The sequence below is a fragment of the Heterocephalus glaber genome, unplaced genomic scaffold, assembly GCF_053883595.1.
Source record: "Heterocephalus glaber isolate CG9 unplaced genomic scaffold, H.glaber_assembly_v1.0 deba00000546, whole genome shotgun sequence".
Lineage (NCBI taxonomy): Eukaryota > Metazoa > Chordata > Mammalia > Rodentia > Bathyergidae > Heterocephalus > Heterocephalus glaber.
Window position 1 is genome coordinate 22,036,224 of NW_028258147.1, and position 11,744 is coordinate 22,047,967.

The 11,744-nt window shown below is 34.8% G+C and overlaps 1 pseudogene; it reads left to right on the plus strand.

The window, feature by feature from the left end:
- The first annotated feature begins 8,818 nt into the window (after positions 1–8,818).
- Positions 8,819–10,779, plus strand: LOC147829645 (dolichyl-diphosphooligosaccharide--protein glycosyltransferase subunit TMEM258 pseudogene; annotated as a pseudogene).
- The last annotated feature ends 965 nt before the right edge of the window (positions 10,780–11,744 follow it).

An 11,744-nucleotide genomic window follows, 5' to 3' on the forward strand; every position in this document is an offset into this window, starting at 1 on the left:
ATGGTCGTGGTTTTCTTGAATCTTTGTAGTATAGAAGTTGAGAAGATTAAAGTATGTCCCTACAGTATGGTGGTTCTGTCTCAGGAGGTGAAGTGGGAAACAAAGTCTGGCCAGATATGCCCACTGAGGCAGAGTAAGGAGATAGCAGAATGGGCAACAACTAGCATTTCCTAATACTTGGTCAGGACAGAGTACTTGGTAGAAGCCACATGGACACCACAGAAGCCTAGAGCTGGCTTGAAAGTAACCTGTACAGCTTTGAGATCCATAACCACAAGGACTGGAGGCAAATTACTGGTGATAGAAGCATAGCTGAGGCTTTAGGAGGAGTTGTCTGAAGTCAATATGTGTGTGACTAAATTGTTTCAGGGGATGATATAGTACAGTGCAGAAATCTGCAAAGAGAATTTCAGGAGAACCCACAAAAGCATCTCATGAGAAAGTGGGCATGTGGACACCTGACATAAGGGGCAGTGATGGTCAGATGCCACACACTGCAAGTTGCCAGAGGAAATCAGAAGAGATTACAGTAGGTCAGAGTTTTGATATCTGTCACAAGTGGCCTGTGAGCTTTCAAAGTCTGTGTTATGGGAAGAGGGAAAATGGTGAAAGACACTAATAAAATTCTGTACTTAGATACAAACCCTAGATCTAGAACCAATATTATATAGATATGATCCTAATAACTGTTTTATCATTATTATCCCTTTAAAGAATTAAACCAGGACAGGGGATGTTTACTTCTGGGTCCCTCAAAGCTTGAAAGGCAGGATCTCATCTGTGACCTCAACCCCAGAAGCTTCAGCTCATCTTAGGTGAGTCAGAGTTAAGTCCAGGATGGAGATAAGAAGGTTATAACCTTAGTCTCTAGAGAGACTTGAAAAATTTATTTGTTGATTTTGCATGTGTTAATTGCCCAGATGTCCAAGCATTTGTGAAAGTATTCTGATACAGACCTTGGGCTAAGAATATTTATTTTTTACTTTTTTATGGGGAGATGGTTTGCTGAGAATTGAACCCAGCACCATGTACATTTCAACATGTGTTCTACCACTAAGCTATACCCACCGTCCCTCGGATCTTTTACATTTTAATCAAATAGTTTATTGACTTTGTCTTTATTCGTTCTTTTGGTTTTCAAAGGCAATAAAACAAACTGTCAAAACATGTTCATGGAAAGAAATGAACTTAATTATTTCCCCTTCTATTTTTCACTTAAAATTTAAAGTTATTTACTGAAACACAGAAAAGTTTCCAACTGTGAATTTTAAGTTAGATAAAAGAAGGAATGAAAATATTTTTATTCTGTACAGGTGACTATGGGAGCTGGAGATTAAATTTAGACTTTAATTATTTTCAAGGATTCAGCTCACCCTGAAGCTCCTATTCTTCTTATGTCTTTGCCAACTCAAAGTAAACAGGTTCTGGAATTATTTTTAGGTGTAATTTGCACATCCTGAAAAACACAATGACTAAGCAAGAAAGCATACAGACCAGAAAACAACAATAAAATAGTGGGAGACATGACTACAGTATTTTATAACATATAGACCTTGATTTTTAAAGCCACCATCTCCATCACAGAAAAATTTTACTCATGATAGTCACATCGCATCTATATTTCATGAAATATTAATTATTTTAAAGTCTCCAATATCCTGTCCCTTCTTATATTTCACATTGTATATATCCTTTTCTTGGGACATCACAGTATTTATTTCAAGAAAGAAACATTTTGAAATATTCATGAGTAATACTAAAAAGATGTGTTGATTTATGATCCAAAATTTTATCGCCCTCCAACTACATTATGTAAAATCATAAAATACTCTAATGTTTTCACTCCATTTCTCTAGTTTTTCCACTATTCTTTGCAATGAAAAAGGCTTTTCACATTTATTACTCAGAGTGATCATAGAATTGTAGCATCATTCACAATAGCGAAGATAACATATGAAATAAGTCCAAGTGTCTACCAAAATGGAATAGATGAGGAATATGTGGGATATATATACTGTGGAATACTATTCAGCCTTTAGAAAGGTAACCTTGTTGTTTGTGACAACATGGATGAACCTGGAGAACATTAAGTGAAATAAGCTAGTTATAGAAACACAAACATTGCATGACCTCACTTACATGTGGGATCTAAAATTGTCAAACTCATAGAAACAGAGGGAATTGTGTTTACTAGGAACTGGAGGTGGGAGGGTTGGGAAGATGTTGGCCACTTGTAACAAAATTTCAGTTAGATGGGAGAATTATCTTCAAGAGATCTATTGTAAAATATTGTGGTTATAGATAACAAGGTAATGTATTCTTGAAAAATATGATTTTATTCACAAAAAAAAATAGCATGTGAAGTATGGTGTACGCTAATGAGCCAGAGTTACCCATCCTTCTATGAATATCTATTTCAATACATCATATTGTACATGATAATATATAATTATCTATCAATTAAAATAAGTAATAAAACTCCCCCCAAAAGTAGCCATATGTAGCTACAAAATAGAAAAACACATAAAATTTTGAGAATGTGGTAATATAACAGCTAGGTATTTTATCTCATGTATTTGTTTTCATAGTTCTATTGGTAAGTTTTATTTTAAGTGATAAACTTCTCAATACTTCAGTAAATAACATATATGCACATGAGAAATCAAAGACATGTTATTGATCTTTCAGTTTTTAAATATGTTATTTGGAAAACAGACTAGTAGACAAGGACAACACTGTACAATGTCAGCATTATAACCATATATCACATTTAGGTGGAAAATTGTACACTAATAGATGTGGGCATTGAAAAGAGATAACCAGTGAAAGCAAGAGATATGTAAAGGAGGCTCCATTAAGAAGCAGAGGCTTGAAATTAACTGAAGAACAGATAAGATTTGTGTAAGCGAAATGACAGTGAGTTACCAAGTAAGGGACAGAACAGGTACAAGTATGCATGTTGATAGGTAAAGACACCAGGCTAACCACAGTTAATGGATGTCTTTTGTAGCCACAGTGAGAAATAGGACTGAAAGAGGTAAATTGAGGTTATAGTGCTCCTGGCTCTTAAAAAGAGGACTCTATTCTTTCATTCAATTCAATAAATATTATGTCCCTATGTGGTAATGTAGTAGGTCAATGTGTTAGGTAAAAGTGAACATTTGAGAAACAATGTGGGGAAAATGGTAAATTGTAGTTTTGAAGTATCAAAATGGTATTTAGAACAATATTGCAGCATTACTCTGCAAAAAATAGATCTTTATTAAGAAATAGTTGCATAGAGCAGGTTTCCAAAAACAATAAAAAATTTTAGCATCACAAATAATGCATTTTAATTAGAACGATATGTCATTTTTAGTTCATTTGAAGGGTTCCTAACATTTTATTCTCAGCTCTAAATGATCGATGCTGCTTTCAGTTGCTGATTTGTGCAATGTGAGTAATGTTTACAAACACACATTAATTTTTCTCTAGAGCAGCTTCCCTGACCAAATTTTTCTTTATCTTTGATTGTTCGGGTTCTGAATCCTCTCATTCTTTAATTTGCATTTTTCATTCACCAAATAGAACATTCTCTTTCTATCACTGAACTAACTACAAGTATCTATTCCATTTAAGGATGTTACTTTTATATTACAGAGCTGTTTAAAAATCCAAATGTAATGTGAACAAATGCCTGATCCACAGCTGGTGAGGGTGAAGGCATAAGGAGAATGGAAGGAGTTAGGGAATCTATTTATGCAGCTAAAGCAGAAATTATTGAGATGCTGAGAAAAATAAAGTTACAGTTCAATTCTTCTTCAGTTAAACTTGTTAAGATCTTTTCCTTTTCCTATAAGTAAAGCTAAGGAGATAACTATAAATTACAAAAGGAGTGGAGCTATGCAATTGCCCGTGTTATAAACGAAATGAGCTAAAAACATCATTCAGCAATAAGTTTCTCTGACATTCTTCAGCAATGCAAATCTGCTTCATATTAGTTACCAATACTTCTTGATATTGTAGTGAATGACTGGGCCATTATGGGTTTATTATGAAAAAGATAACATAAAATGACAGCGTAAAACTACTGAGATGGATGACCTTAGAGGCTAACAGGTGATAGGTTAATTTCTTATAGGAAACAACTGCTTTGCATTTGACATCCTTCACTGGGAAGGATGGATCAGAGTAATTGGGCAAGTCTGGAGTTCTCGGGCTTTGCAATGTGCATAGGTAAAAGTATAGTTTATAAAAATTGGAGGCTAATTATCTTTCACCTATGCAATAGTGACCACATATATTCTGCATAAACTAAGAATTTGAGGCTAGCTCAATGGCGTTGGTAGTAAACAAACATTTTAGAGCCTATAACACCTTCACACTACGCTTGGATGGCAATTTCTGATTTGACTGGGAAATTTTCTAGTAAGGTAAGAAACAAATAAAGTGAAATGTCTGGATATAAGTCTGTAATAAGTCTTTAATAAGACTCTTCAGCCTTGGGTATTTTAGCAATTTCCACACAAACTGTGTAAATTAGTGCTAATTTTGTAGGTTAAATTATAGATTATTCACTACATTGTCTAAAGCAAACAATTTTTGTGACTACTATTAAGGGTATTTTTTTGGCAAGAAACAAAAAATAAAATATTTTTATTTAATATTTGACTAAAATGATCATGTAATGTGGCACCATTATAGATTTTTAAGAATTGAGGTAAGTGAACATAGGTCCCTTTCTTACAGAAACAACAAGGACATTAACAGCAGCTTGGGAATTCTTGTTCATTTTAAATATATAGAGAACTAAGGAGGGCTTTTAATGAGTCCCTTTAGCATGGCAGAGAGAAAAGGAAAGTCAACATAGAAAGCACTGTATCTTCATATTAATCTAAGTTTTATAATTCTCTTTTTGATGAGAAAAATATAGAAATGTTCTTTAAGATAAATTAGCTTGGATGTGACTAATTTAGGGGCTGTCATTAACTTTTCCATATGCACCAAAGTAATGATGTGTCATTTAAAAGTAATAATCCATGCACATAAACATAAAAGCCAGCAAGTTTGTTATTGATTGCTTCCTGAATTGAAATTCTCATTTCTGTCAATTTCTGTGTCTTATTTATTGTATTTTTCTGATATTCACACATTGAAAATATTATTCCAGTAGTAAATATTAATTTAAAATATAATGTTCTAAATAGTATAAAACAAAATCTGAGTTCTGAAAGTATTGATTTGCAGAAAGGCAACAATTAAAAAGGTGGAATTACCGGAACAAACTATTATACTTCCGTAAGTAGACAGCTATATTAATAATGCTCCAGAGTTAGGTATGTGAGATTCTACCATCAAGCTACATATGCCCAAGTTCTCCAAAAGTACTGAACCCCATGATCCTCAGTCTAAAAGGCTAACTTTACAATATATAAATAAGTCACTTGACCCTGCCAACTCTTCATTTGGTTTTCTAATGTGTAAAATCTATACAAATTCTATTATTACTATTCCTTACCTGCCCAATTTAATAAAATGTGATTAAAATGGGGATGAATCAGCTTAATCAAGACCCTGGCCCTGTAACCTGCGTCTACATCTGCCTCACTCTCTGACACCCCTTTTTTGTATAGTTAGGCATTAATTCACAACTCTGCTGATCTTTATATTCTGATTTTCTAGTTTAGTTGTGTTGATGGATTTTCTGTCTTATTCCTTTCATGTGTGTTCATAACTTTGACTTCCTAAACTTCTAATACTAATTTTATATTATATATCCAAATTTACCCTATATATTGAATTTCAAAACAGATACAATATTATCATAAATCTTGACCTCATTATCATAACTGTCTTTCTATACTGACTTTATGCTATTTTCAGAGTGTTTTGCTTCATACAGTATAACAAATATTAAGAAAATAAATATAAAATCTACAACTTTCAAAAACAATCCACAACTTTCCTATAAATAACATAGAGAATTAATAAACTGTGAAAAGTAGTTAAATATAGCTAAGGTAGAGTATGAGTTCATTATCATTAATGTATAAAAAGCATCCTAATAATCTGAAACAGAGCAAATAAAAACATGCAAAAAGTAATACCAGTAATTGACAAAACTACCAAAGCCACTAAACATATGTTCAACTGTTAGGTGATGAGAATTTTCTAAATGGGAAATTTAATGCACTGCTTATGGAAATGTAAATATTTTCAAAGGTGATTTAAAAAATGCAAATAAAACTTTGAAATGATATATAAAATTTGGCCTTTTAACTCAAATTATGAATTTTTTTCCTGAAGCTAAGCTATGAATGTATATAAAGATTTCTGTTAAAAAAATGCCAGTCAAAATACCAACAAATTGGTGTAGAATGAAGAAATATCTATTGTTGTGTAGTCACTGGTGGTAGAAATGAGCAAAAAGCACTAGAATTAGATTGATTGGGTTCACTACATAAATTCTCACTTTAAATACTATACAGCTTCAAGTGTGAATCTGTCTGCACCTTAGTTTTATCATTTATGAAACACAGGTAATAGTACCTATCTAAAAATATCAAGGGGATTAAATCATGTAACAGTACAAGCAATTGAAGTAGTTTCTGGCAAATAGATGTACTAGTTAATTTCTGTATTATTATTGGTAAACTATTGTGCATTCATAAAAATCAAGGTTGTTAATACTGATACTGTGAAAACTATGACCATTACACAATATGAGTAAGCCTGAACTAACAAATGTGCGTCATGTTCAGTGACTGATTAAATTATTTTTTTCAGGATTTGAGTACTGCATAACTTCTAGTTCATACATGGACAGAAAGACACATGGCTGTGTCACTGCCTGATCTTCTAACGATAACTTTATCTGATATTTCACAAAAATATATAAAAATGGCCGCCAAAGATAAAAGTGCAGCAGAAAGACAAACAGATAAATCTGGAAGTGAAATTCTGGTTGAAAGTGAATGGAGTTATAGAAACAACACCTGAGCACAGGAATGTTGACCCTGCTGCTCTTTTGACACTACTTGAGAATCCAGTTAGAGGACCAAAGTGAAAGTGAATGTATGTCAGTATTTAGTGGAGAAACAGATATAACACAAGATGTACAAATATGTATGAATTTACAAGACTGGCTTACAATGGCCACCCACAGAGCAGGATGAGGAAAAGTGCAGAGGGGCTGTCTGAACACTGGGGACCAAAGGATTTAGTCGAAGGTCCAGAGCTCACTGCAGTGTCCAGTGCCAGTCTGTATCAGGAGTCCGATGGGTCTGCGGTGGAAGACTGAAGAGTCTACGCTGGAAGGCTGGAGGATCTGCGCCAGAAGCGGAAGAGTCTGTGTTGGAAGCCAGGAGATGACATCCAAGGTGCAGGCTGGAGCTCCTCGGAAGAAGCAGAAGCAGATTCATCTTTTCTCATTTCCCCTTTATACCATTCATGCGAGGAGCCACCAAAGGGTGGGTCCTCCATGTGTGGAATTGTTGAGCCAATTTAGTTAAACTTCTCTTAACCAAACTTCTCAAGTTGACACAATCAATCAACCATCACAATAAACTTACTGACATAAATGAAGAAAGTGGTTTTGATAAAAAGCATGAAGATACCCCAGAAAAACTGACATAGTAAGTATCTCACATAAAAGGATCTCTCCGTGGGCCAGGGATTTAGCTCAGTGGTTCCCCTGCCTGCCTCGCAAGCGCAAGGACCCAAGTTCGATCCCTGATACCAAAAAAAGGATCTCTTGGAAATATTTCATGACATTGAAGGCACATAGAATGAAATATTCTAAACTTCTATAGATACACGATCTTGAAAGATGTTCACTCAGTATTGTAGGTTATGCAAGCAAAATAAAACAATCTATTCAATGAAGTTCTCCCCCCAAAGAAATGAAATAATTAAATTCTCAATGTTGCAAATATGATATATGTTATGGTTTAGGTATAAAATGTCCCCTAAATTTATCTTGTATTTAGAGGTGGGGCTTTTGGCAGGTGATAGGATGATGAGTATGCTATAATTGCTGGTAGATTAACCGATTACTGAGGTTGTAGCTCAATTCACTATTAGGAAGAGGGTTCCATTTGGAGGAGATGGGGTCACTGGGGGGTGTGGCTTGTGAGGGTACATAGCTTTTTGACTCTCCCTTGCTCTTTCTTCTTCCAACTGCCATGAGGTGAGCAGCTTTATTCTGTAATGCCATTTTCCCATGTTTCTATCTTGGAATCAGAGGACCCTAAACTGAAACCATGTGCCAGGGTAATTCTTACCCTCTTTAAATTGTGTATGCCAGTTATTTATTCCTGCAACAAAAAACTGGGCAAGACAGTATGCTAAATAAATATCAGCTTTAAAATTATTGCAATTCCTTATAGGTTTATACTTGACAGTGAGAATATTTAGTATTTTTGATATACATTTTAATAGTCAAGATGCAATCATAGTTTTGCTATTGATTGTTAAGACTGCTTTTTGATTCTGGCTCACTTGTCATTTTATGGTACCTACAATTTACGCAAAGTGAACACTTCTTACACATGACATAAGGGCACTAAGAGAGAAAAGGGGAGAGACATGCCTTTCTAAGTCTCAGAAGAGTTCAGGAAGAGACAAAGCTGAGAACAAATTACTATGTCTGAATATTCTTCCCACACAAGGATTTGTGCTAAAACCATAAATGATATTTGGGAAGATCTCAGAACACAGAGTTGTTCCTTGCCTCTCAGTGTACACACAAGACAACATCAAGCTTTTAAAGGATGACATTGGCTGATATGAGGTAGAACAGAAGAACAGAAATAATATTATTGCTCTTCTAGTGGTGGAGTGGTGGCTGGCCCTGTGTTGGACAAAGTGGAGTTTGAGGCCATGAACAGATATACTGGTCCAGTCAATCCAGATGCCTTCCCCTGTCTGACTGTGGTGTCTCTAGTCATTGGCATGTTCTTCTTGTCCTGATTCTTCAGTTAGGAAGTGAGGTCGTCCTTCAGGATATCTATAAAGAGTGTCCCATTCTTTTGATGGCCTCATTCTTTATGAGCCATGGAGTCTTCTTCTTTGCTCTGGGTCAGCATCTGTGTGTGAGCTCCCAAGAATATTTAGAGGAGGTTTCACTCAATCCTAGTTTTTGTAAAACAATTTTATGTTGCTAGAAATGTCCCACCTGCTATTATCAATAAAGACAAATGTGTGGGTTGGGGATTTAGCTCAGTGGTTCTGCCGCCTGCCTCACAACGCAATGACCTGAGTTCGATCCCCAGTACAAAAAAAAAAAAAAAGATAGATATGTGACAAGAAGAACAAGAATGAGGAGGAGGAGGTGGAGAAAAAGGAGGAGGAGGAGGAAGAGGAGGAGAACAAAAGAAACAGTGTGGTTTCCTATTGGTATCCATTAGAAGAGTTCTAAGCTTTGTTAGGTGTCCCAGTGGAAGACATGATGCATGTTACATTGCTCAACAGTGGGTGGGTAACCTGATGAGCATGTGGCCATACCCAAACTGGCAGGTGCAATAATAGCCAAATTAATTAATCTAAGTGAGGGAGAGAGATGCTAATGCTTTTTGAAAGTGGCCAATAAGTCCAGAAGTCTCATTCACTACCGTGCCTTCATTATTGGCATGAGAAATGACCTATATTTCAACTGAGGGTCAGAGGAAGTCTCCAGAAAGATAATTTTTCCCAGTCTCACTTGCTACAGGCAAAAGATAGATGAGCTTACTCCTGGACTCAAAAATCACTTTTAGATGGATTGGAGGAAATACTTCAAGAGAAATTGGGGAATTTCAGTTTTGAATTGACTGAATTATTAGCAGAGATATTATTAAACCTGAATTGGATGGAAGTTATTTTGTATGTTTTGCATACCATATACATATACATTTTGACTTCTTTAGGATATATAACAAAGGTATTGTTTTTCCATAAATTAACCTCTTCTCCAATGGGTGAGGTTTATGCAGAATCTCATTTTCTTGGTGTACTTCTCTATTTTTCAGATGCCTGGTTATAAAGATGTACTACTTTTTAGTAGGTGAAAATGTTTCTTAAAAACCAAACAATAAAAAACAAGTGGTGGAATTAGAACTGATGATGTAGTGGAGAGAATTCTAAACTAGGACTGGGTCTTTAGGAGTTTTGTGGAGATCTGAGATTATTTCTTCTGGAAACAAGAAAGAGAAAAGAAGAGAGGGGAAAGGAGGAGAGTTTAGGGAGGAAGGGAGGAAGGGAGATGGGAGAAAGGAGGAGGCATAAGGGAGGAAGGAAAAAGAAGGAAGGAAGGGAGAAAGGAAGGAAGACATTACTGAAATTGAAAGATCAAGTGAGATAATATAACATAGGTAAGTGCCAGACAAAGGTTGCTTTATTATTGATCTACAACATAATAACAAAGTGGATATTGAAATTGTCCAAATAAGTTGATATATATACAAAGACAAGTTAGGTAATTCAGATAAAAATAATTTGTCATTGTCAGTATACTGTTATATATACAGATTGAAGTATGTAATAAATTATTGACCAGAGGAACATTTATTTAAAAAGAAAATTTGCAAGCTGAGAATGAACTAATTGATGTTAAATAATAAATACAGCCACCAATGCAAAGTCTAATTTTATGTGATTTGGTTCTCAGTCTGAATCCTGGGAAGATAGACGAAGGCCAGTTATATTTTTTGAGGTAAAAATATTAGGTACCTAACATGTAGAATTTTTCAGAGAATTTCATGGGAAGACTTCAAAACATATTGTAACACTGATTGTTGTTGTACTGAGGATGTTTAAGCTGAATGCTATGAAGATAGCCAGATGAAGATAACATATTCCTGAGGCTGAGTGTTTTGTGTCAGGTAATTCCAGAAATGGAATACCATTATTCTCATTCCATGCCATATCCTCAATCAAATGAGAAAATTACCCCGATGGTTGCCTTGTTTACATGGTGCCTTAGAAAGGAAATTTTAAACTTATAAAATTAATGTTATCACATTTTTCTTTATTCTTCAAAGCCTTCTGGTTATACACTAAAAATAGACTATATTTTCATGCTTTTATTTCTCCTTTCACTCTTGCACCAAATTGTTATGAAAGATTTAAAAGTATTCTAGAAGTGAAGAAGAAACTATAATTACAGATAAATACAATAATTAAAAAAAATTATTTGAAGCATATGAAGTTTTCTACGCTTCTTTATCATTTGATTTCTGAAATACCTGTAAAAATCATTCTTATTGCAGATGTCTTTTTCTTAATTTATTATAGTAGTTATTTTTTTATATTATGGCAAAATACATATGACATAAAATTTACCAAAGCAAGTGCTCTACCGCTGAGCCACATCCCATATGCAGCCCCAAATTTGCCATTTTACAGTATATAATTCAGTGATACTTAGCATCTTTATAACCTGTGACCATTAGTTTTTAGTTCCGGAGCAATGTTATCACTACTGTAAATGTTTAGTTAGTTAGCCTATGTATCAGAAGCTAGCTAGAGAAAGCTGTCATGCTTGACTTAAGTGGGTCCTTTACAAACAAACAGGACAAAGCAAACAGGCTGCTTTCAGCGAACAGCAGATTCTCAGTACATAAGGCAAATGGACTCAAAATGAAGTATATAACCCCCTTGGCACTGGAAAGTTCAGCGATTTTCTCCACACCTGAGTAGACCATCCTTGGGCAGCCAAGTCATAAACATTTCACCGTACATTCCTTAGCCCGTTCAATACCTCTATAAACCTAATTCCTTTCCCAGTA